This window comes from Phyllobates terribilis, unplaced genomic scaffold, assembly GCF_046119375.1.
Source record: "Phyllobates terribilis strain yellow unplaced genomic scaffold, ASM4611937v1 Scaffold_650__1_contigs__length_881393, whole genome shotgun sequence".
Lineage (NCBI taxonomy): Eukaryota > Metazoa > Chordata > Amphibia > Anura > Dendrobatidae > Phyllobates > Phyllobates terribilis.
This window is the reverse complement of record NW_027363410.1, coordinates 118678-142692: the sequence shown is the minus strand read 5'-3', so window position 1 is coordinate 142692 and position 24015 is coordinate 118678. Positions and strand designations below refer to the sequence as shown.

The window sequence follows — 24015 nt, the reverse complement described above, 5'->3', positions numbered from 1 at the left end:
GGTTCTCCTCCCTTCCAACGGTGTTGAGGCGGGTGGGAACAGCAGGGGGTGAAGGTGCTGTGTTTAAAGAGGTGGAGTTATGCAGATCTAAAACGCGTGGATTGCAGCAGCAGCAAGCCGAAAAGTGCAGGCATGTAAGGGATCTAGAGGTTGACAACATGTCTTCTTAACGGGAGTCCAGGAGCTCATCTCCACAAATGGACTTTTCAGGATCCTTGGGTGGCTCCGTAGTTTGAAACCAATTCTGGTTATCGCTTCTCGGCCTTTTGGCTAAGATCAAGTGTAGTATCTGTTCTTATCAGTTTAATATCTGATACGTCCCCTATCTGGGGACCATATATTAAATGGATTTTTAGAACAGGGAGATGGAAAAAGAGCTTGCTCTGTCCACTCCACGCATTGACCTGGTATTGCAGTATCTCCAGGACCGGTGCACCCCTTCTTTAATGCAGTTTCTAAAATCAGAAAGAATTGAATTCAATGTTTTTTGTTCATTTTGCTTGTTTGTCGGATTTTGGGATGGACTCTTTGGCTTTGCTTTTCTTCTCCTCATTGGATTTTTCATGTTCAAAGTTGCAGAAGCCAGATTACAAGCTCATTTTGGTTCAACTTCAGCAACTGTGCATTGCATTGCCATGTAATGTGATGCAATGCTATCTTTCTAGCTCTCCCTTTTTACTTCCTTTTGGATAAACAGACATATTAGGCAAGCATTTTGGAGCTTTCACCTAAATAACTACAGGTGGTGAGATAAGCTGCACAATATAATTGACCTTTCAGTATATTGTTGCACACACACCATCTATTTAGCAAATGCCCTTGTTATCAACAGCAGCCTTTTAAACTCACCTGAGCTAACAGGTATGTGCGCTGGTTACTCTGCTGCGCTTAAAATTTCTTTTTTGGTTTGCTACAATGCCTTTTCTGAAACGTTGTCTCCTTCTGCTGGAACACTGACTTCTTTCATTTAATGCCTGCAGACTATAAAAGAGAACCCAACCCAAAAAGTTTGGTTGATTAGTCTGTGGCATTCTGTTAAACTGTTGCTTATGGCGGTCTCTGTGAGCTTCTCAGCGACATTCAGCCAGCCAGGTATCCTGCCTGCAGTAGATGGAATGTGGCAATGGAACGCTGGCTGCGCGTGTCATAATAGGCTCTGAGCCTTTATATATCTGTGCACAGCAACAGCCACCTTCAGTCTGCTGCTGGACAGCCAGCAGCAGCAGCAGCAGGAGAGGTATGTAATCAGGAGCCCTCCTGCTAAGGGTAGACAGCTGCTCGTTCCACCCCACCCCCCGCCTTAATTGGTTCTCCTCCCTTCCAACGGTGTTGAGGCGGGTGGGAACAGCAGGGGGTGAAGGTGCTGTGTTTAAAGAGGTGGAGTTATGCAGATCTAAAACGCGTGGATTGCAGCAGCAGCAAGCCGAAAAGTGCAGGCATGTAAGGGATCTAGAGGTTGACAACATGTCTTCTTAACGGGAGTCCAGGAGCTCATCTCCACAAATGGACTTTTCAGGATCCTTGGGTGGCTCCGTAGTTTGAAACCAATTCTGGTTATCGCTTCTCGGCCTTTTGGCTAAGATCAAGTGTAGTATCTGTTCTTATCAGTTTAATATCTGATACGTCCCCTATCTGGGGACCATATATTAAATGGATTTTTAGAACAGGGAGATGGAAAAAGAGCTTGCTCTGTCCACTCCACGCATTGACCTGGTATTGCAGTATCTCCAGGACCGGTGCACCACTTCTTTAATGCAGTTTCTAAAATCAGAAAGAATTGAATTCAATGTTTTTTGTTCATTTTGCTTGTTTGTCGGATTTGGGGATGGACTCTTTGGCTTTGCTTTTCTTCTCCTCATTGGATTTTTCATGTTCAAAGTTGCAGAAGCCAGATTACAAGCTCATTTTGGTTCAACTTCAGCAACTGTGCATTGCATTGCCATGTAATGTGATGCAATGCTATCTTTCTAGCTCTCCCTTTTTACTTCCTTTTGGATAAACAGACATATTAGGCAAGCATTTTGGAGCTTTCACCTAAATAACTACAGGTGGTGAGATAAGCTGCACAATATAATTGACCTTTCAGTATATTGTTGCACACACACCATCTATTTAGCAAATGCCCTTGTTATCAACAGCAGCCTTTTAAACTCACCTGAGCTAACAGGTATGTGCGCTGGTTACTCTGCTGCGCTTAAAATTTCTTTTTTGGTTTGCTACAATGCCTTTTCTGAAATGTTGTCTCCTTCTGCTGGAACACTGACTTCTTTCATTTAATGCCTGCAGACTATAAAAGAGAACCCAACCCAAAAAGTTTGGTTGATTAGTCTGTGGCATTCTGTTAAACTGTTGCTTATGGCGGTCTCTGTGAGCTTCTCAGCGACATTCAGCCAGCCAGGTATCCTGCCTGCAGTAGATGGAATGTGGCAATGGAACGCTGGCTGCGCGTGTCATAATAGGCTCTGAGCCTTTATATACCTGTGCACAGCAGCAGCCACCTTCAGTCTGCTGCTGGACAGCCAGCAGCAGCAGCAGCAGGAGAGGTATGTAATCAGGAGCCCTCCTGCTAAGGGTAGACAGCTGCTCGTTCCACCCCACCCCCCGCCTTAATTGGTTCTCCTCCCTTCCAACGGTGTTGAGGCGGGTGGGAACAGCAGGGGGTGAAGGTGCTGTGTTTAAAGAGGTGGAGTTATGCAGATCTAAAACGCGTGGATTGCAGCAGCAGCAAGCCGAAAAGTGCAGGCATGTAAGGGATCTAGAGGTTGACAACATGTCTTCTTAACGGGAGTCCAGGAGCTCATCTCCACAAATGGACTTTTCAGGATCCTTGGGTGGCTCCGTAGTTTGAAACCAATTCTGGTTATCGCTTCTCGGCCTTTTGGCTAAGATCAAGTGTAGTATCTGTTCTTATCAGTTTAATATCTGATACGTCCCCTATCTGGGGACCATATATTAAATGGATTTTTAGAACAGGGAGATGGAAAAAGAGCTTGCTCTGTCCACTCCACGCATTGACCTGGTATTGCAGTATCTCCAGGACCGGTGCACCCCTTCTTTAATGCAGTTTCTAAAATCAGAAAGAATTGAATTCAATGTTTTTTGTTCATTTTGCTTGTTTGTCGGATTTGGGGATGGACTCTTTGGCTTTGCTTTTCTTCTCCTCATTGGATTTTTCATGTTCAAAGTTGCAGAAGCCAGATTACAAGCTCATTTTGGTTCAACTTCAGCAACTGTGCATTGCATTGCCATGTAATGTGATGCAATGCTATCTTTCTAGCTCTCCCTTTTTACTTCCTTTTGGATAAACAGACATATTAGGCAAGCATTTTGGAGCTTTCACCTAAATAACTACAGGTGGTGAGATAAGCTGCACAATATAATTGACCTTTCAGTATATTGTTGCACACACACCATCTATTTAGCAAATGCCCTTGTTATCAACAGCAGCCTTTTAAACTCACCTGAGCTAACAGGTATGTGCGCTGGTTACTCTGCTGCGCTTAAAATTTCTTTTTTGGTTTGCTACAATGCCTTTTCTGAAACGTTGTCTCCTTCTGCTGGAACACTGACTTCTTTCATTTAATGCCTGCAGACTATAAAAGAGAACCCAACCCAAAAAGTTTGGTTGATTAGTCTGTGGCATTCTGTTAAACTGTTGCTTATGGCGGTCTCTGTGAGCTTCTCAGCGACATTCAGCCAGCCAGGTATCCTGCCTGCAGTAGATGGAATGTGGCAATGGAACGCTGGCTGCGCGTGTCATAATAGGCTCTGAGCCTTTATATACCTGTGCACAGCAGCAGCCACCTTCAGTCTGCTGCTGGACAGCCAGCAGCAGCAGCAGCAGGAGAGGTATGTAATCAGGAGCCCTCCTGCTAAGGGTAGACAGCTGCTCGTTCCACCCCACCCCCCGCCTTAATTGGTTCTCCTCCCTTCCAACGGTGTTGAGGCGGGTGGGAACAGCAGGGGGTGAAGGTGCTGTGTTTAAAGAGGTGGAGTTATGCAGATCTAAAACGCGTGGATTGCAGCAGCAGCAAGCCGAAAAGTGCAGGCATGTAAGGGATCTAGAGGTTGACAACATGTCTTCTTAACGGGAGTCCAGGAGCTCATCTCCACAAATGGACTTTTCAGGATCCTTGGGTGGCTCCGTAGTTTGAAACCAATTCTGGTTATCGCTTCTCGGCCTTTTGGCTAAGATCAAGTGTAGTATCTGTTCTTATCAGTTTAATATCTGATACGTCACCTATCTGGGGACCATATATTAAATGGATTTTTAGAACAGGGAGATGGAAAAAGAGCTTGCTCTGTCCACTCCACGCATTGACCTGGTATTGCAGTATCTCCAGGACCGGTGCACCCCTTCTTTAATGCAGTTTCTAAAATCAGAAAGAATTGAATTCAATGTTTTTTGTTCATTTTGCTTGTTTGTCGGATTTTGGGATGGACTCTTTGGCTTTGCTTTTCTTCTCCTCATTGGATTTTTCATGTTCAAAGTTGCAGAAGCCAGATTACAAGCTCATTTTGGTTCAACTTCAGCAACTGTGCATTGCATTGCCATGTAATGTGATGCAATGCTATCTTTCTAGCTCTCCCTTTTTACTTCCTTTTGGATAAACAGACATATTAGGCAAGCATTTTGGAGCTTTCACCTAAATAACTACAGGTGGTGAGATAAGCTGCACAATATAATTGACCTTTCAGTATATTGTTGCACACACACCATCTATTTAGCAAATGCCCTTGTTATCAACAGCAGCCTTTTAAACTCACCTGAGCTAACAGGTATGTGCGCTGGTTACTCTGCTGCGCTTAAAATTTCTTTTTTGGTTTGCTACAATGCCTTTTCTGAAACGTTGTCTCCTTCTGCTGGAACACTGACTTCTTTCATTTAATGCCTGCAGACTATAAAAGAGAACCCAACCCAAAAAGTTTGGTTGATTAGTCTGTGGCATTCTGTTAAACTGTTGCTTATGGCGGTCTCTGTGAGCTTCTCAGCGACATTCAGCCAGCCAGGTATCCTGCCTGCAGTAGATGGAATGTGGCAATGGAACGCTGGCTGCGCGTGTCATAATAGGCTCTGAGCCTTTATATACCTGTGCACAGCAGCAGCCACCTTCAGTCTGCTGCTGGACAGCCAGCAGCAGCAGCAGCAGGAGAGGTATGTAATCAGGAGCCCTCCTGCTAAGGGTAGACAGCTGCTCGTTCCACCCCACCCCCCGCCTTAATTGGTTCTCCTCCCTTCCAACGGTGTTGAGGCGGGTGGGAACAGCAGGGGGTGAAGGTGCTGTGTTTAAAGAGGTGGAGTTATGCAGATCTAAAACGCGTGGATTGCAGCAGCAGCAAGCCGAAAAGTGCAGGCATGTAAGGGATCTAGAGGTTGACAACATGTCTTCTTAACGGGAGTCCAGGAGCTCATCTCCACAAATGGACTTTTCAGGATCCTTGGGTGGCTCCGTAGTTTGAAACCAATTCTGGTTATCGCTTCTCGGCCTTTTGGCTAAGATCAAGTGTAGTATCTGTTCTTATCAGTTTAATATCTGATACGTCCCCTATCTGGGGACCATATATTAAATGGATTTTTAGAACAGGGAGATGGAAAAAGAGCTTGCTCTGTCCACTCCACGCATTGACCTGGTATTGCAGTATCTCCAGGACCGGTGCACCCCTTCTTTAATGCAGTTTCTAAAATCAGAAAGAATTGAATTCAATGTTTTTTGTTCATTTTGCTTGTTTGTCGGATTTTGGGATGGACTCTTTGGCTTTGCTTTTCTTCTCCTCATTGGATTTTTCATGTTCAAAGTTGCAGAAGCCAGATTACAAGCTCATTTTGGTTCAACTTCAGCAACTGTGCATTGCATTGCCATGTAATGTGATGCAATGCTATCTTTCTAGCTCTCCCTTTTTACTTCCTTTTGGATAAACAGACATATTAGGCAAGCATTTTGGAGCTTTCACCTAAATAACTACAGGTGGTGAGATAAGCTGCACAATATAATTGACCTTTCAGTATATTGTTGCACACACACCATCTATTTAGCAAATGCCCTTGTTATCAACAGCAGCCTTTTAAACTCACCTGAGCTAACAGGTATGTGCGCTGGTTACTCTGCTGCGCTTAAAATTTCTTTTTTGGTTTGCTACAATGCCTTTTCTGAAACGTTGTCTCCTTCTGCTGGAACACTGACTTCTTTCATTTAATGCCTGCAGACTATAAAAGAGAACCCAACCCAAAAAGTTTGGTTGATTAGTCTGTGGCATTCTGTTAAACTGTTGCTTATGGCGGTCTCTGTGAGCTTCTCAGCGACATTCAGCCAGCCAGGTTTCCTGCCTGCAGTAGATGGAATGTGGCAATGGAACGCTGGCTGCGCGTGTCATAATAGGCTCTGAGCCTTTATATACCTGTGCACAGCAGCAGCCACCTTCAGTCTGCTGCTGGACAGCCAGCAGCAGCAGCAGCAGGAGAGGTATGTAATCAGGAGCCCTCCTGCTAAGGGTAGACAGCTGCTCGTTCCACCCCACCCCCCGCCTTAATTGGTTCTCCTCCCTTCCAACGGTGTTGAGGCGGGTGGGAACAGCAGGGGGTGAAGGTGCTGTGTTTAAAGAGGTGGAGTTATGCAGATCTAAAACGCGTGGATTGCAGCAGCAGCAAGCCGAAAAGTGCAGGCATGTAAGGGATCTAGAGGTTGACAACATGTCTTCTTAACGGGAGTCCAGGAGCTCATCTCCACAAATGGACTTTTCAGGATCCTTGGGTGGCTCCGTAGTTTGAAACCAATTCTGGTTATCGCTTCTCGGCCTTTTGGCTAAGATCAAGTGTAGTATCTGTTCTTATCAGTTTAATATCTGATACGTCCCCTATCTGGGGACCATATATTAAATGGATTTTTAGAACAGGGAGATGGAAAAAGAGCTTGCTCTGTCCACTCCACGCATTGACCTGGTATTGCAGTATCTCCAGGACCGGTGCACCCCTTCTTTAATGCAGTTTCTAAAATCAGAAAGAATTGAATTCAATGTTTTTTGTTCATTTTGCTTGTTTGTCGGATTTTGGGATGGACTCTTTGGCTTTGCTTTTCTTCTCCTCATTGGATTTTTCATGTTCAAAGTTGCAGAAGCCAGATTACAAGCTCATTTTGGTTCAACTTCAGCAACTGTGCATTGCATTGCCATGTAATGTGATGCAATGCTATCTTTCTAGCTCTCCCTTTTTACTTCCTTTTGGATAAACAGACATATTAGGCAAGCATTTTGGAGCTTTCACCTAAATAACTACAGGTGGTGAGATAAGCTGCACAATATAATTGACCTTTCAGTATATTGTTGCACACACACCATCTATTTAGCAAATGCCCTTGTTATCAACAGCAGCCTTTTAAACTCACCTGAGCTAACAGGTATGTGCGCTGGTTACTCTGCTGCGCTTAAAATTTCTTTTTTGGTTTGCTACAATGCCTTTTCTGAAACGTTGTCTCCTTCTGCTGGAACACTGACTTCTTTCATTTAATGCCTGCAGACTATAAAAGAGAACCCAACCCAAAAAGTTTGGTTGATTAGTCTGTGGCATTCTGTTAAACTGTTGCTTATGGCGGTCTCTGTGAGCTTCTCAGCGACATTCAGCCAGCCAGGTTTCCTGCCTGCAGTAGATGGAATGTGGCAATGGAACGCTGGCTGCGCGTGTCATAATAGGCTCTGAGCCTTTATATACCTGTGCACAGCAGCAGCCACCTTCAGTCTGCTGCTGGACAGCCAGCAGCAGCAGCAGCAGGAGAGGTATGTAATCAGGAGCCCTCCTGCTAAGGGTAGACAGCTGCTCGTTCCACCCCACCCCCCGCCTTAATTGGTTCTCCTCCCTTCCAACGGTGTTGAGGCGGGTGGGAACAGCAGGGGGTGAAGGTGCTGTGTTTAAAGAGGTGGAGTTATGCAGATCTAAAACGCGTGGATTGCAGCAGCAGCAAGCCGAAAAGTGCAGGCATGTAAGGGATCTAGAGGTCGACAACATGTCTTCTTAACGGGAGTCCAGGAGCTCATCTCCACAAATGGACTTTTCAGGATCCTTGGGTGGCTCCGTAGTTTGAAACCAATTCTGGTTATCGCTCTCGGCCTTTTGGCTAAGATCAAGTGTAGTATCTGTTCTTATCAGTTTAATATCTGATACGTCCCCTATCTGGGGACCATATATTAAATGGATTTTTAGAACAGGGAGATGGAAAAAGAGCTTGCTCTGTCCACTCCACGCATTGACCTGGTATTGCAGTATCTCCAGGACCGGTGCACCCCTTCTTTAATGCAGTTTCTAAAATCAGAAAGAATTGAATTCAATGTTTTTTGTTCATTTTGCTTGTTTGTCGGATTTTGGGATGGACTCTTTGGCTTTGCTTTTCTTCTCCTCATTGGATTTTTCATGTTCAAAGTTGCAGAAGCCAGATTACAAGCTCATTTTGGTTCAACTTCAGCAACTGTGCATTGCATTGCCATGTAATGTGATGCAATGCTATCTTTCTAGCTCTCCCTTTTTACTTCCTTTTGGATAAACAGACATATTAGGCAAGCATTTTGGAGCTTTCACCTAAATAACTACAGGTGGTGAGATAAGCTGCACAATATAATTGACCTTTCAGTATATTGTTGCACACACACCATCTATTTAGCAAATGCCCTTGTTATCAACAGCAGCCTTTTAAACTCACCTGAGCTAACAGGTATGTGCGCTGGTTACTCTGCTGCGCTTAAAATTTCTTTTTTGGTTTGCTACAATGCCTTTTCTGAAACGTTGTCTCCTTCTGCTGGAACACTGACTTCTTTCATTTAATGCCTGCAGACTATAAAAGAGAACCCAACCCAAAAAGTTTGGTTGATTAGTCTGTGGCATTCTGTTAAACTGTTGCTTATGGCGGTCTCTGTGAGCTTCTCAGCGACATTCAGCCAGCCAGGTATCCTGCCTGCAGTAGATGGAATGTGGCAATGGAACGCTGGCTGCGCGTGTCATAATAGGCTCTGAGCCTTTATATACCTGTGCACAGCAGCAGCCACCTTCAGTCTGCTGCTGGACAGCCAGCAGCAGCAGCAGCAGGAGAGGTATGTAATCAGGAGCCCTCCTGCTAAGGGTAGACAGCTGCTCGTTCCACCCCACCCCCCGCCTTAATTGGTTCTCCTCCCTTCCAACGGTGTTGAGGTGGGTGGGAACAGCAGGGGGTGAAGGTGCTGTGTTTAAAGAGGTGGAGTTATGCAGATCTAAAATGCGTGGATTGCAGCAGCAGCAAGCCGAAAAGTGCAGGCATGTAAGGGATCTAGAGGTTGACAACATGTCTTCTTAACGGGAGTCCAGGAGCTCATCTCCACAAATGGACTTTTCAGGATCCTTGGGTGGCTCCGTAGTTTGAAACCAATTCTGGTTATCGCTTCTCGGCCTTTTGGCTAAGATCAAGTGTAGTATCTGTTCTTATCAGTTTAATATCTGATACGTCCCCTATCTGGGGACCATATATTAAATGGATTTTTAGAACAGGGAGATGGAAAAAGAGCTTGCTCTGTCCACTCCACGCATTGACCTGGTATTGCAGTATCTCCAGGACCGGTGCACCCCTTCTTTAATGCAGTTTCTAAAATCAGAAAGAATTGAATTCAATGTTTTTTGTTCATTTTGCTTGTTTGTCGGATTTTGGGATGGACTCTTTGGCTTTGCTTTTCTTCTCCTCATTGGATTTTTCATGTTCAAAGTTGCAGAAGCCAGATTACAAGCTCATTTTGGTTCAACTTCAGCAACTGTGCATTGCATTGCCATGTAATGTGATGCAATGCTATCTTTCTAGCTCTCCCTTTTTACTTCCTTTTGGATAAACAGACATATTAGGCAAGCATTTTGGAGCTTTCACCTAAATAACTACAGGTGGTGAGATAAGCTGCACAATATAATTGACCTTTCAGTATATTGTTGCACACACACCATCTATTTAGCAAATGCCCTTGTTATCAACAGCAGCCTTTTAAACTCACCTGAGCTAACAGGTATGTGCGCTGGTTACTCTGCTGCGCTTAAAATTTATTTTTTGGTTTGCTACAATGCCTTTTCTGAAACGTTGTCTCCTTCTGCTGGAACACTGACTTCTTTCATTTAATGCCTGCAGACTATAAAAGAGAACCCAACCCAAAAAGTTTGGTTGATTAGTCTGTGGCATTCTGTTAAACTGTTGCTTATGGCGGTCTCTGTGAGCTTCTCAGCGACATTCAGCCAGCCAGGTATCCTGCCTGCAGTAGATGGAATGTGGCAATGGAACGCTGGCTGCGCGTGTCATAATAGGCTCTGAGCCTTTATATACCTGTGCACAGCAGCAGCCACCTTCAGTCTGCTGCTGGACAGCCAGCAGCAGCAGCAGCAGGAGAGGTATGTAATCAGGAGCCCTCCTGCTAAGGGTAGACAGCTGCTCGTTCCACCCCACCCCCCGCCTTAATTGGTTCTCCTCCCTTCCAACGGTGTTGAGGCGGGTGGGAACAGCAGGGGGTGAAGGTGCTGTGTTTAAAGAGGTGGAGTTATGCAGATCTAAAACGCGTGGATTGCAGCAGCAGCAAGCCGAAAAGTGCAGGCATGTAAGGGATCTAGAGGTTGACAACATGTCTTCTTAACGGGAGTCCAGGAGCTCATCTCCACAAATGGACTTTTCAGGATCCTTGGGTGGCTCCGTAGTTTGAAACCAATTCTGGTTATCGCTTCTCGGCCTTTTGGCTAAGATCAAGTGTAGTATCTGTTCTTATCAGTTTAATATCTGATACGTCCCCTATCTGGGGACCATATATTAAATGGATTTTTAGAACAGGGAGATGGAAAAAGAGCTTGCTCTGTCCACTCCACGCATTGACCTGGTATTGCAGTATCTCCAGGACCGGTGCACCCCTTCTTTAATGCAGTTTCTAAAATCAGAAAGAATTGAATTCAATGTTTTTTGTTCATTTTGCTTGTTTGTCGGATTTTGGGATGGACTCTTTGGCTTTGCTTTTCTTCTCCTCATTGGATTTTTCATGTTCAAAGTTGCAGAAGCCAGATTACAAGCTCATTTTGGTTCAACTTCAGCAACTGTGCATTGCATTGCCATGTAATGTGATGCAATGCTATCTTTCTAGCTCTCCCTTTTTACTTCCTTTTGGATAAACAGACATATTAGGCAAGCATTTTGGAGCTTTCACCTAAATAACTACAGGTGGTGAGATAAGCTGCACAATATAATTGACCTTTCAGTATATTGTTGCACACACACCATCTATTTAGCAAATTCCCTTGTTATCAACAGCAGCCTTTTAAACTCACCTGAGCTAACAGGTATGTGCGCTGATTACTCTGCTGCGCTTAAAATTTCATTTTTGGTTTGCTACAATGCCTTTTCTGAAACGTTGTCTCCTTCTGCTGGAACACTGACTTCTTTCATTTAATGCCTGCAGACTATAAAAGAGAACCCAACCCAAAAAGTTTGGTTGATTAGTCTGTGGCATTCTGTTAAACTGTTGCTTATGGCGGTCTCTGTGAGCTTCTCAGCGACATTCAGCCAGCCAGGTATCCTGCCTGCAGTAGATGGAATGTGGCAATGGAACGCTGGCTGCGCGTGTCATAATAGGCTCTGAGCCTTTATATACCTGTGCACAGCAGCAGCCACCTTCAGTCTGCTGCTGGACAGCCAGCAGCAGCAGCAGGAGAGGTATGTAATCAGGAGCCCTCCTGCTAAGGGTAGACAGCTGCTCGTTCCACCCCACCCCCCGCCTTAATTGGTTCTCCTCCCTTCCAACGGTGTTGAGGCGGGTGGGAACAGCAGGGGGTGAAGGTGCTGTGTTTAAAGAGGTGGAGTTATGCAGATCTAAAACGCGTGGATTGCAGCAGCAGCAAGCCGAAAAGTGCAGGCATGTAAGGGATCTAGAGGTTGACAACATGTCTTCTTAACGGGAGTCCAGGAGCTCATCTCCACAAATGGACTTTTCAGGATCCTTGGGTGGCTCCGTAGTTTGAAACCAATTCTGGTTATCGCTTCTCGGCCTTTTGGCTAAGATCAAGTGTAGTATCTGTTCTTATCAGTTTAATATCTGATACGTCCCCTATCTGGGGACCATATATTAAATGGATTTTTAGAACAGGGAGATGGAAAAAGAGCTTGCTCTGTCCACTCCACGCATTGACCTGGTATTGCAGTATCTCCAGGACCGGTGCACCCCTTCTTTAATGCAGTTTCTAAAATCAGAAAGAATTGAATTCAATGTTTTTTGTTCATTTTGCTTGTTTGTCGGATTTTGGGATGGACTCTTTGGCTTTGCTTTTCTTCTCCTCATTGGATTTTTCATGTTCAAAGTTGCAGAAGCCAGATTACAAGCTCATTTTGGTTCAACTTCAGCAACTGTGCATTGCATTGCCATGTAATGTGATGCAATGCTATCTTTCTAGCTCTCCCTTTTTACTTCCTTTTGGATAAACAGACATATTAGGCAAGCATTTTGGAGCTTTCACCTAAATAACTACAGGTGGTGAGATAAGCTGCACAATATAATTGACCTTTCAGTATATTGTTGCACACACACCATCTATTTAGCAAATGCCCTTGTTATCAACAGCAGCCTTTTAAACTCACCTGAGCTAACAGGTATGTGCGCTGGTTACTCTGCTGCGCTTAAAATTTCTTTTTTGGTTTGCTACAATGCCTTTTCTGAAACGTTGTCTCCTTCTGCTGGAACACTGACTTCTTTCATTTAATGCCTGCAGACTATAAAAGAGAACCCAACCCAAAAAGTTTGGTTGATTAGTCTGTGTCATTCTGTTAAACTGTTGCTTATGGCGGTCTCTGTGAACTTCTCAGCGACATTCAGCCAGCCAGGTATCCTGCCTGCAGTAGATGGAATGTGGCAATGGAACGCTGGCTGCGCGTGTCATAATAGGCTCTGAGCCTTTATATACCTGTGCACAGCAGCAGCCACCTTCAGTCTGCTGCTGGACAGCCAGCAGCAGCAGCAGCAGGAGAGGTATGTAATCAGGAGCCCTCCTGCTAAGGGTAGACAGCTGCTCGTTCCACCCCACCCCCCGCCTTAATTGGTTCTCCTCCCTTCCAACGGTGTTGAGGTGGGTGGGAACAGCAGGGGGTGAAGGTGCTGTGTTTAAAGAGGTGGAGTTATGCAGATCTAAAACGCGTGGATTGCAGCAGCAGCAAGCCGAAAAGTGCAGGCATGTAAGGGATCTAGAGGTTGACAACATGTCTTCTTAACGGGAGTCCAGGAGCTCATCTCCACAAATGGACTTTTCAGGATCCTTGGGTGGCTCCGTAGTTTGAAACCAATTCTGGTTATCGCTTCTCGGCCTTTTGGCTAAGATCAAGTGTAGTATCTGTTCTTATCAGTTTAATATCTGATACGTCCCCTATCTGGGGACCATATATTAAATGGATTTTTAGAACAGGGAGATGGAAAAAGAGCTTGCTCTGTCCACTCCACGCATTGACCTGGTATTGCAGTATCTCCAGGACCGGTGCACCCCTTCTTTAATGCAGTTTCTAAAATCAGAAAGAATTGAATTCAATGTTTTTTGTTCATTTTGCTTGTTTGTCGGATTTTGGGATGGACTCTTTGGCTTTGCTTTTCTTCTCCTCATTGGATTTTTCATGTTCAAAGTTGCAGAAGCCAGATTACAAGCTCATTTTGGTTCAACTTCAGCAACTGTGCATTGCATTGCCATGTAATGTGATGCAATGCTATCTTTCTAGCTCTCCCTTTTTACTTCCTTTTGGATAAACAGACATATTAGGCAAGCATTTTGGAGCTTTCACCTAAATAACTACAGGTGGTGAGATAAGCTGCACAATATAATTGACCTTTCAGTATATTGTTGCACACACACCATCTATTTAGCAAATGCCCTTGTTATCAACAGCAGCCTTTTAAACTCACCTGAGCTAACAGGTATGTGCGCTGGTTACTCTGCTGCGCTTAAAATTTCTTTTTTGGTTTGCTACAATGCCTTTTCTGAAACGTTGTCTCCTTCTGCTGGAACACTGACTTCTTTCATTTAATGCCTGCAGACTATAAAAGAGAACCCAACCCAAAAAGTTTGGTTGATTAGTCTGTGGCATTCTGTTAAACTGTTGCTTATGGCGGTCTCTGTGAGCTTCTCAGCGACATTCAGCCAGCCAGGTATCCTGCCTGCAGTAGATGGAATGTGGCAATGGAACGCTGGCTGCGCGTGTCATAATAGGCTCTGAGCCTTTATATACCTGTGCACAGCAGCAGCCACCTTCAGTCTGCTGCTGGACAGCCAGCAGCAGCAGCAGCAGGAGAGGTATGTAATCAGGAGCCCTCCTGCTAAGGGTAGACAGCTGCTCGTTCCACCCCACCCCCCGCCTTAATTGGTTCTCCTCCCTTCCAACGGTGTTGAGGCGGGTGGGAACAGCAGGGGGTGAAGGTGCTGTGTTTAAAGAGGTGGAGTTATGCAGATCTAAAACGCGTGGATTGCAGCAGCAGCAAGCCGAAAAGTGCAGGCATGTAAGGGATCTAGAGGTTGACAACATGTCTTCTTAACGGGAGTCCAGGAGCTCATCTCCACAAATGGACTTTTCAGGATCCTTGGGTGGCTCCGTAGTTTGAAACCAATTCTGGTTATCGCTTCTCGGCCTTTTGGCTAAGATCAAGTGTAGTATCTGTTCTTATCAGTTTAATATCTGATACGTCCCCTATCTGGGGACCATATATTAAATGGATTTTTAGAACAGGGAGATGGAAAAAGAGCTTGCTCTGTCCACTCCACGCATTGACCTGGTATTGCAGTATCTCCAGGACCGGTGCACCCCTTCTTTAATGCAGTTTCTAAAATCAGAAAGAATTGAATTCAATGTTTTTTGTTCATTTTGCTTGTTTGTCGGATTTTGGGATGGACTCTTTGGCTTTGCTTTTCTTCTCCTCATTGGATTTTTCATGTTCAAAGTTGCAGAAGCCAGATTACAAGCTCATTTTGGTTCAACTTCAGCAACTGTGCATTGCATTGCCATGTAATGTGATGCAATGCTATCTTTCTAGCTCTCCCTTTTTACTTCCTTTTGGATAAACAGACATATTAGGCAAGCATTTTGGAGCTTTCACCTAAATAACTACAGGTGGTGAGATAAGCTGCACAATATAATTGACCTTTCAGTATATTGTTGCACACACACCATCTATTTAGCAAATGCCCTTGTTATCAACAGCAGCCTTTTAAACTCACCTGAGCTAACAGGTATGTGCGCTGGTTACTCTGCTGCGCTTAAAATTTCTTTTTTGGTTTGCTACAATGCCTTTTCTGAAACGTTGTCTCCTTCTGCTGGAACACTGACTTCTTTCATTTAATGCCTGCAGACTATAAAAGAGAACCCAACCCAAAAAGTTTGGTTGATTAGTCTGTGGCATTCTGTTAAACTGTTGCTTATGGCGGTCTCTGTGAGCTTCTCAGCGACATTCAGCCAGCCAGGTATCCTGCCTGCAGTAGATGGAATGTGGCAATGGAACGCTGGCTGCGCGTGTCATAATAGGCTCTGAGCCTTTATATACCTGTGCACAGCAGCAGCCACCTTCAGTCTGCTGCTGGACAGCCAGCAGCAGCAGCAGCAGGAGAGGTATGTAATCAGGAGCCCTCCTGCTAAGGGTAGACAGCTGCTCGTTCCACCCCACCCCCCGCCTTAATTGGTTCTCCTCCCTTCCAACGGTGTTGAGGCGGGTGGGAACAGCAGGGGGTGAAGGTGCTGTGTTTAAAGAGGTGGAGTTATGCAGATCTAAAACGCGTGGATTGCAGCAGCAGCAAGCCGAAAAGTGCAGGCATGTAAGGGATCTAGAGGTTGACAACATGTCTTCTTAACGGGAGTCCAGGAGCTCATCTCCACAAATGGACTTTTCAGGATCCTTGGGTGGCTCCGTAGTTTGAAACCAATTCTGGTTATCGCTCTCGGCCTTTTGGCTAAGATCAAGTGTAGTATCTGTTCTTATCAGTTTAATATCTGATACGTCCCCTATCTGGGGACCATATATTAAATGGATTTTTAGAACAGGGAGATGGAAAAAGAGCTTGCTCTGTCCACTCCACGCATTGACCTGGTATTGCAGTATCTCCAGGACCGGTGCACCCCTTCTTTAATGCAGTTTCTAAAATCAGAAAGAATTGAATTCAATGTTTTTTGTTCATTTTGCTTGTTTGTCGGATTTTGGGATGGACTCTTTGGCTTTGCTTTTCTTCTCCTCATTGGATTTTTCATGTTCAAAGTTGCAGAAGCCAGATTACAAGCTCATTTTGGTTCAACTTCAGCAACTGTGCATTGCATTGCCATGTAATGTGATGCAATGCTATCTTTCTAGCTCTCCCTTTTTACTTCCTTTTGGATAAACAGACATATTAGGCAAGCATTTTGGAGCTTTCACCTAAATAACTACAGGTGGTGAGATAAGCTGCACAATATAATTGACCTTTCAGTATATTGTTGCACACACACCATCTATTTAGCAAATGCCCTTGTTATCAACAGCAGCCTTTTAAACTCACCTGAGCTAACAGGTATGTGCGCTGGTTACTCTGCTGCGCTTAAAATTTCTTTTTTGGTTTGCTACAATGCCTTTTCTGAAACGTTGTCTCCTTCTGCTGGAACACTGACTTCTTTCATTTAATGCCTGCAGACTATAAAAGAGAACCCAACCCAAAAAGTTTGGTTGATTAGTCTGTGGCATTCTGTTAAACTGTTGCTTATGGCGGTCTCTGTGAGCTTCTCAGCGACATTCAGCCAGCCAGGTATCCTGCCTGCAGTAGATGGAATGTGGCAATGGAACGCTGGCTGCGCGTGTCATAATAGGCTCTGAGCCTTTATATACCTGTGCACAGCAGCAGCCACCTTCAGTCTGCTGCTGGACAGCCAGCAGCAGCAGCAGCAGGAGAGGTATGTAATCAGGAGCCCTCCTGCTAAGGGTAGACAGCTGCTCGTTCCACCCCACCCCCCGCCTTAATTGGTTCTCCTCCCTTCCAACGGTGTTGAGGCGGGTGGGAACAGCAGGGGGTGAAGGTGCTGTGTTTAAAGAGGTGGAGTTATGCAGATCTAAAACGCGTGGATTGCAGCAGCAGCAAGCCGAAAAGTGCAGGCATGTAAGGGATCTAGAGGTTGAAAACATGTCTTCTTAACGGGAGTCCAGGAGCTCATCTCCACAAATGGACTTTTCAGGATCCTTGGGTGGCTCCGTAGTTTGAAACCAATTCTGGTTATCGCTTCTCGGCCTTTTGGCTAAGATCAAGTGTAGTATCTGTTCTTATCAGTTTAATATCTGATACGTCCCCTATCTGGGGACCATATATTAAATGGATTTTTAGAACAGGGAGATGGAAAAAGAGCTTGCTCTGTCCACTCCACGCATTGACCTGGTATTGCAGTATCTCCAGGACCGGTGCACCCCTTCTTTAATGCAGTTTCTAAAATCAGAAAGAATTGAATTCAATGTTTTTTGTTCATTTTGCTTGTTTGTCGGATTTTGGGATGGACTCTTTGGCTTTGCTTTTCTTCTCCTCATTGGATTTTTCATGTTCAAAGTTGCAGAAGCCAGATTACAAGCTCATTTTGGTTCAACTTCAGCAACTGTGCATTGCATTGCCATGTAATGTGATGCAATGCTATCTTTCTAGCTCTCCCTTTTTACTTCCTTTTGGATAAACAGACATATTAGGCAAGCATTTTGGAGCTTTCACCTAAATAACTACAGGTGGTGAGATAAGCTGCACAATATAATTGACCTTTCAGTATATTGTTGCACACACACCATCTATTTAGCAAATGCCCTTGTTATCAACAGCAGCCTTTTAAACTCACCTGAGCTAACAGGTATGTGCGCTGGTTACTCTGCTGCGCTTAAAATTTCTTTTTTGGTTTGCTACAATGCCTTTTCTGAAACGTTGTCTCCTTCTGCTGGAACACTGACTTCTTTCATTTAATGCCTGCAGACTATAAAAGAGAACCCAACCCAAAAAGTTTGGTTGATTAGTCTGTGGCATTCTGTTAAACTGTTGCTTATGGCGGTCTCTGTGAGCTTCTCAGCGACATTCAGCCAGCCAGGTATCCTGCCTGCAGTAGATGGAATGTGGCAATGGAACGCTGGCTGCGCGTGTCATAATAGGCTCTGAGCCTTTATATACCTGTGCACAGCAGCAGCCACCTTCAGTCTGCTGCTGGACAGCCAGCAGCAGCAGCAGCAGGAGAGGTATGTAATCAGGAGCCCTCCTGCTAAGGGTAGACAGCTGCTCGTTCCACCCCACCCCCCGCCTTAATTGGTTCTCCTCCCTTCCAACGGTGTTGAGGCGGGTGGGAACAGCAGGGGGTGAAGGTGCTGTGTTTAAAGAGGTGGAGTTATGCAGATCTAAAACGCGTGGATTGCAGCAGCAGCAAGCCGAAAAGTGCAGGCATGTAAGGGATCTAGAGGTTGACAACATGTCTTCTTAACGGGAGTCCAGGAGCTCATCTCCACAAATGGACTTTTCAGGATCCTTGGGTGGCTCCGTAGTTTGAAACCAATTCTGGTTATCGCTCTCGGCCTTTTGGCTAAGATCAAGTGTAGTATCTGTTCTTATCAGTTTAATATCTGATACGTCCCCTATCTGGGGACCATATATTAAATGGATTTTTAGAACAGGGAGATGGAAAAAGAGCTTGCTCTGTCCACTCCACGCATTGACCTGGTATTGCAGTATCTCCAGGACCGGTGCACCCCTTCTTTAATGCAGTTTCTAAAATCAGAAAGAATTGAATTCAATGTTTTTTGTTCATTTTGCTTGTTTGTCGGATTTTGGGATGGACTCTTTGGCTTTGCTTTTCTTCTCCTCATTGGATTTTTCATGTTCAAAGTTGCAGAAGCCAGATTACAAGCTCATTTTGGTTCAACTTCAGCAACTGTGCATTGCATTGCCATGTAATGTGATGCAATGCTATCTTTCTAGCTCTCCCTTTTTACTTCCTTTTGGATAAACAGACATATTAGGCAAGCATTTTGGAGCTTTCACCTAAATAACTACAGGTGGTGAGATAAGCTGCACAATATAATTGACCTTTCAGTATATTGTTGCACACACACCATCTATTTAGCAAATGCCCTTGTTATCAACAGCAGCCTTTTAAACTCACCTGAGCTAACAGGTATGTGCGCTGGTTACTCTGCTGCGCTTAAAATTTCTTTTTTGGTTTGCTACAATGCCTTTTCTGAAACGTTGTCTCCTTCTGCTGGAACACTGACTTCTTTCATTTAATGCCTGCAGACTATAAAAGAGAACCCAACCCAAAAAGTTTGGTTGATTAGTCTGTGGCATTCTGTTAAACTGTTGCTTATGGCGGTCTCTGTGAGCTTCTCAGCGACATTCAGCCAGCCAGGTATCCTGCCTGCAGTAGATGGAATGTGGCAATGGAACGCTGGCTGCGCGTGTCATAATAGGCTCTGAGCCTTTATATACCTGTGCACAGCAGCAGCCACCTTCAGTCTGCTGCTGGACAGCCAGCAGCAGCAGCAGCAGGAGAGGTATGTAATCAGGAGCCCTCCTGCTAAGGGTAGACAGCTGCTCGTTCCACCCCACCCCCCGCCTTAATTGGTTCTCCTCCCTTCCAACGGTGTTGAGGCGGGTGGGAACAGCAGGGGGTGAAGGTGCTGTGTTTAAAGAGGTGGAGTTATGCAGATCTAAAATGCGTGGATTGCAGCAGCAGCAAGCCGAAAAGTGCAGGCATGTAAGGGATCTAGAGGTTGACAACATGTCTTCTTAAAGGGAGTCCAGGAGCTCATCTCCACAAATGGACTTTTCAGGATCCTTGGGTGGCTCCGTAGTTTGAAACCAATTCTGGTTATCGCTTCTCGGCCTTTTGGCTAAGATCAAGTGTAGTATCTGTTCTTATCAGTTTAATATCTGATACGTCCCCTATCTGGGGACCATATATTAAATGGATTTTTAGAACAGGGAGATGGAAAAAGAGCTTGCTCTGTCCACTCCACGCATTGACCTGGTATTGCAGTATCTCCAGGACCGGTGCACCCCTTCTTTAATGCAGTTTCTAAAATCAGAAAGAATTGAATTCAATGTTTTTTGTTCATTTTGCTTGTTTGTCGGATTTTGGGATGGACTCTTTGGCTTTGCTTTTCTTCTCCTCATTGGATTTTTCATGTTCAAAGTTGCAGAAGCCAGATTACAAGCTCATTTTGGTTCAACTTCAGCAACTGTGCATTGCATTGCCATGTAATGTGATGCAATGCTATCTTTCTAGCTCTCCCTTTTTACTTCCTTTTGGATAAACAGACATATTAGGCAAGCATTTTGGAGCTTTCACCTAAATAACTACAGGTGGTGAGATAAGCTGCACAATATAATTGACCTTTCAGTATATTGTTGCACACACACCATCTATTTAGCAAATGCCCTTGTTATCAACAGCAGCCTTTTAAACTCACCTGAGCTAACAGGTATGTGCGCTGGTTACTCTGCTGCGCTTAAAATTTCTTTTTTGGTTTGCTACAATGCCTTTTCTGAAACGTTGTCTCCTTCTGCTGGAACACTGACTTCTTTCATTTAATGCCTGCAGACTATAAAAGAGAACCCAACCCAAAAAGTTTGGTTGATTAGTCTGTGGCATTCTGTTAAACTGTTGCTTATGGCGGTCTCTGTGAGCTTCTCAGCGACATTCAGCCAGCCAGGTATCCTGCCTGCAGTAGATGGAATGTGGCAATGGAACGCTGGCTGCGCGTGTCATAATAGGCTCTGAGCCTTTATATACCTGTGCACAGCAGCAGCCACCTTCAGTCTGCTGCTGGACAGCCAGCAGCAGCAGCAGCAGGAGAGGTATGTAATCAGGAGCCCTCCTGCTAAGGGTAGACAGCTGCTCGTTCCACCCCACCCCCCGCCTTAATTGGTTCTCCTCCCTTCCAACGGTGTTGAGGCGGGTGGGAACAGCAGGGGGTGAAGGTGCTGTGTTTAAAGAGGTGGAGTTATGCAGATCTAAAACGCGTGGATTGCAGCAGCAGCAAGCCGAAAAGTGCAGGCATGTAAGGGATCTAGAGGTTGACAACATGTCTTCTTAACGGGAGTCCAGGAGCTCATCTCCACAAATGGACTTTTCAGGATCCTTGGGTGGCTCCGTAGTTTGAAACCAATTCTGGTTATCGCTTCTCGGCCTTTTGGCTAAGATCAAGTGTAGTATCTGTTCTTATCAGTTTAATATCTGATACGTCCCCTATCTGGGGACCATATATTAAATGGATTTTTAGAACAGGGAGATGGAAAAAGAGCTTGCTCTGTCCACTCCACGCATTGACCTGGTATTGCAGTATCTCCAGGACCGGTGCACCCCTTCTTTAATGCAGTTTCTAAAATCAGAAAGAATTGAATTCAATGTTTTTTGTTCATTTTGCTTGTTTGTCGGATTTTGGGATGGACTCTTTGGCTTTGCTTTTCTTCTCCTCATTGGATTTTTCATGTTCAAAGTTGCAGAAGCCAGATTACAAGCTCATTTTGGTTCAACTTCAGCAACTGTGCATTGCATTGCCATGTAATGTGATGCAATGCTATCTTTCTAGCTCTCCCTTTTTACTTCCTTTTGGATAAACAGACATATTAGGCAAGCATTTTGGAGCTTTCACCTAAATAACTACAGGTGGTGAGATAAGCTGCACAATATAATTGACCTTTCAGTATATTGTTGCACACACACCATCTATTTAGCAAATGCCCTTGTTATCAACAGCAGCCTTTTAAACTCACCTGAGCTAACAGGTATGTGCGCTGGTTACTCTGCTGCGCTTAAAATTTCTTTTTTGGTTTGCTACAATGCCTTTTCTGAAACGTTGTCTCCTTCTGCTGGAACACTGACTTCTTTCATTTAATGCCTGCAGACTATAAAAGAGAACCCAACCCAAAAAGTTTGGTTGATTAGTCTGTGGCATTCTGTTAAACTGTTGCTTATGGCGGTCTCTGTGAGCTTCTCAGCGACATTCAGCCAGCCAGGTATCCTGCCTGCAGTAGATGGAATGTGGCAATGGAACGCTGGCTGCGCGTGTCATAATAGGCTCTGAGCCTTTATATACCTGTGCACAGCAGCAGCCACCTTCAGTCTGCTGCTGGACAGCCAGCAGCAGCAGCAGCAGGAGAGGTATGTAATCAGGAGCCCTCCTGCTAAGGGTAGACAGCTGCTCGTTCCACCCCACCCCCCGCCTTAATTGGTTCTCCTCCCTTCCAACGGTGTTGAGGCGGGTGGGAACAGCAGGGGGTGAAGGTGCAGTGTTTAAAGAGGTGGAGTTATGCAGATCTAAAACGCGTGGATTGCAGCAGCAGCAAGCCGAAAAGTGCAGGCATGTAAGGGATCTAGAGGTTGACAACATGTCTTCTTAACGGGAGTCCAGGAGCTCATCTCCACAAATGGACTTTTCAGGATCCTTGGGTGGCTCCGTAGTTTGAAACCAATTCTGGTTATCGCTTCTCGGCCTTTTGGCTAAGATCAAGTGTAGTATCTGTTCTTATCAGTTTAATATCTGATACGTCCCCTATCTGGGGACCATATATTAAATGGATTTTTAGAACAGGGAGATGGAAAAAGAGCTTGCTCTGTCCACTCCACGCATTGACCTGGTATTGCAGTATCTCCAGGACCGGTGCACCCCTTCTTTAATGCAGTTTCTAAAATCAGAAAGAATTGAATTCAATGTTTTTTGTTCATTTTGCTTGTTTGTCGGATTTTGGGATGGACTCTTTGGCTTTGCTTTTCTTCTCCTCATTGGATTTTTCATGTTCAAAGTTGCAGAAGCCAGATTACAAGCTCATTTTGGTTCAACTTCAGCAACTGTGCATTGCATTGCCATGTAATGTGATGCAATGCTATCTTTCTAGCTCTCCCTTTTTACTTCCTTTTGGATAAACAGACATATTAGGCAAGCATTTTGGAGCTTTCACCTAAATAACTACAGGTGGTGAGATAAGCTGCACAATATAATTGACCTTTCAGTATATTGTTGCACACACACCATCTATTTAGCAAATGCCCTTGTTATCAACAGCAGCCTTTTAAACTCACCTGAGCTAACAGGTATGTGCGCTGGTTACTCTGCTGCGCTTAAAATTTCTTTTTTGGTTTGCTATAATGCCTTTTCTGAAACGTTGTCTCCTTCTGCTGGAACACTGACTTCTTTCATTTAATGCCTGCAGACTATAAAAGAGAACCCAACCCAAAAAGTTTGGTTGATTAGTCTGTGGCATTCTGTTAAACTGTTGCTTATGGCGGTCTCTGTGAGCTTCTCAGCGACATTCAGCCAGCCAGGTATCCTGCCTGCAGTAGATGGAATGTGGCAATGGAACGCTGGCTGCGCGTGTCATAATAGGCTCTGAGCCTTTATATACCTGTGCACAGCAGCAGCCACCTTCAGTCTGCTGCTGGACAGCCAGCAGCAGCAGCAGGAGAGGTATGTAATCAGGAGCCCTCCTGCTAAGGGTAGACAGCTGCTCGTTCCACCCCACCCCCCGCCTTAATTGGTTCTCCTCCCTTCCAACGGTGTTGAGGTGGGTGGGAACAGCAGGGGGTGAAGGTGCTGTGTTTAAAGAGGTGGAGTTATGCAGATCTAAAACGCGTGGATTGCAGCAGCAGCAAGCCGAAAAGTGCAGGCATGTAAGGGATCTAAAGGTTGACAACATGTCTTCTTAACGGGAGTCCAGGAGCTCATCTCCACAAATGGACTTTTCAGGATCCTTGGGTGGCTCCGTAGTTTGAAACCAATTCTGGTTATCGCTTCTCGGCCTTTTGGCTAAGATCAAGTGTAGTATCTGTTCTTATCAGTTTAATATCTGATACGTCCCCTATCTGGGGACCATATATTAAATGGATTTTTAGAACAGGGAGATGGAAAAAGAGCTTGCTCTGTCCACTCCACGCATTGACCTGGTATTGCAGTATCTCCAGGACCGGTGCACCCCTTCTTTAATGCAGTTTCTAAAATCAGAAAGAATTGAATTCAATGTTTTTTGTTCATTTTGCTTGTTTGTCGGATTTT

The 24015-nt window shown here is 44.9% G+C and overlaps 19 non-coding genes across 19 annotated transcripts; all 19 read left to right on the top strand.

The window, feature by feature from the left end:
- Positions 1-250: 250 nt before the first annotated feature.
- LOC141234859 (U2 spliceosomal RNA) lies at positions 251-441 on the top strand. Its single transcript, XR_012300722.1, has one exon. It is a non-coding gene; the product is annotated as a U2 spliceosomal RNA (small nuclear RNA).
- A 1115-nt stretch (positions 442-1556) lies between these two features.
- LOC141235179 (U2 spliceosomal RNA) lies at positions 1557-1747 on the top strand. The gene has a single exon (XR_012301034.1). It is a non-coding gene; the product is annotated as a U2 spliceosomal RNA (small nuclear RNA).
- A 1115-nt stretch (positions 1748-2862) lies between these two features.
- Positions 2863-3053, top strand: LOC141234857 (U2 spliceosomal RNA). Its single transcript, XR_012300720.1, has one exon. It is a non-coding gene; the product is annotated as a U2 spliceosomal RNA (small nuclear RNA).
- A 1115-nt stretch (positions 3054-4168) lies between these two features.
- On the top strand, positions 4169-4359 carry LOC141235251 (U2 spliceosomal RNA). The gene has a single exon (XR_012301103.1). It is a non-coding gene; the product is annotated as a U2 spliceosomal RNA (small nuclear RNA).
- Positions 4360-5474: 1115 nt separating this feature from the next.
- Positions 5475-5665, top strand: LOC141234856 (U2 spliceosomal RNA). The gene has a single exon (XR_012300719.1). It is a non-coding gene; the product is annotated as a U2 spliceosomal RNA (small nuclear RNA).
- A 1115-nt stretch (positions 5666-6780) lies between these two features.
- On the top strand, positions 6781-6971 carry LOC141234855 (U2 spliceosomal RNA). The gene has a single exon (XR_012300718.1). It is a non-coding gene; the product is annotated as a U2 spliceosomal RNA (small nuclear RNA).
- Positions 6972-8084: 1113 nt separating this feature from the next.
- On the top strand, positions 8085-8276 carry LOC141235270 (U2 spliceosomal RNA). The gene has a single exon (XR_012301121.1). It is a non-coding gene; the product is annotated as a U2 spliceosomal RNA (small nuclear RNA).
- A 1115-nt stretch (positions 8277-9391) lies between these two features.
- Positions 9392-9582, top strand: LOC141234853 (U2 spliceosomal RNA). Its single transcript, XR_012300717.1, has one exon. It is a non-coding gene; the product is annotated as a U2 spliceosomal RNA (small nuclear RNA).
- A 1115-nt stretch (positions 9583-10697) lies between these two features.
- Positions 10698-10888, top strand: LOC141234842 (U2 spliceosomal RNA). The gene has a single exon (XR_012300716.1). It is a non-coding gene; the product is annotated as a U2 spliceosomal RNA (small nuclear RNA).
- Positions 10889-12000: 1112 nt separating this feature from the next.
- On the top strand, positions 12001-12191 carry LOC141235363 (U2 spliceosomal RNA). Its single transcript, XR_012301195.1, has one exon. It is a non-coding gene; the product is annotated as a U2 spliceosomal RNA (small nuclear RNA).
- Positions 12192-13306: 1115 nt separating this feature from the next.
- Positions 13307-13497, top strand: LOC141235352 (U2 spliceosomal RNA). Its single transcript, XR_012301186.1, has one exon. It is a non-coding gene; the product is annotated as a U2 spliceosomal RNA (small nuclear RNA).
- Positions 13498-14612: 1115 nt separating this feature from the next.
- LOC141235341 (U2 spliceosomal RNA) lies at positions 14613-14803 on the top strand. Its single transcript, XR_012301184.1, has one exon. It is a non-coding gene; the product is annotated as a U2 spliceosomal RNA (small nuclear RNA).
- A 1113-nt stretch (positions 14804-15916) lies between these two features.
- LOC141235269 (U2 spliceosomal RNA) lies at positions 15917-16108 on the top strand. Its single transcript, XR_012301120.1, has one exon. It is a non-coding gene; the product is annotated as a U2 spliceosomal RNA (small nuclear RNA).
- Positions 16109-17223: 1115 nt separating this feature from the next.
- On the top strand, positions 17224-17414 carry LOC141235330 (U2 spliceosomal RNA). The gene has a single exon (XR_012301175.1). It is a non-coding gene; the product is annotated as a U2 spliceosomal RNA (small nuclear RNA).
- A 1113-nt stretch (positions 17415-18527) lies between these two features.
- Positions 18528-18719, top strand: LOC141235268 (U2 spliceosomal RNA). The gene has a single exon (XR_012301119.1). It is a non-coding gene; the product is annotated as a U2 spliceosomal RNA (small nuclear RNA).
- Positions 18720-19834: 1115 nt separating this feature from the next.
- Positions 19835-20025, top strand: LOC141235318 (U2 spliceosomal RNA). The gene has a single exon (XR_012301166.1). It is a non-coding gene; the product is annotated as a U2 spliceosomal RNA (small nuclear RNA).
- Positions 20026-21140: 1115 nt separating this feature from the next.
- LOC141235306 (U2 spliceosomal RNA) lies at positions 21141-21331 on the top strand. Its single transcript, XR_012301155.1, has one exon. It is a non-coding gene; the product is annotated as a U2 spliceosomal RNA (small nuclear RNA).
- A 1115-nt stretch (positions 21332-22446) lies between these two features.
- On the top strand, positions 22447-22637 carry LOC141235295 (U2 spliceosomal RNA). The gene has a single exon (XR_012301144.1). It is a non-coding gene; the product is annotated as a U2 spliceosomal RNA (small nuclear RNA).
- Positions 22638-23749: 1112 nt separating this feature from the next.
- LOC141235283 (U2 spliceosomal RNA) lies at positions 23750-23940 on the top strand. The gene has a single exon (XR_012301133.1). It is a non-coding gene; the product is annotated as a U2 spliceosomal RNA (small nuclear RNA).
- Positions 23941-24015: the final 75 nt, after the last annotated feature.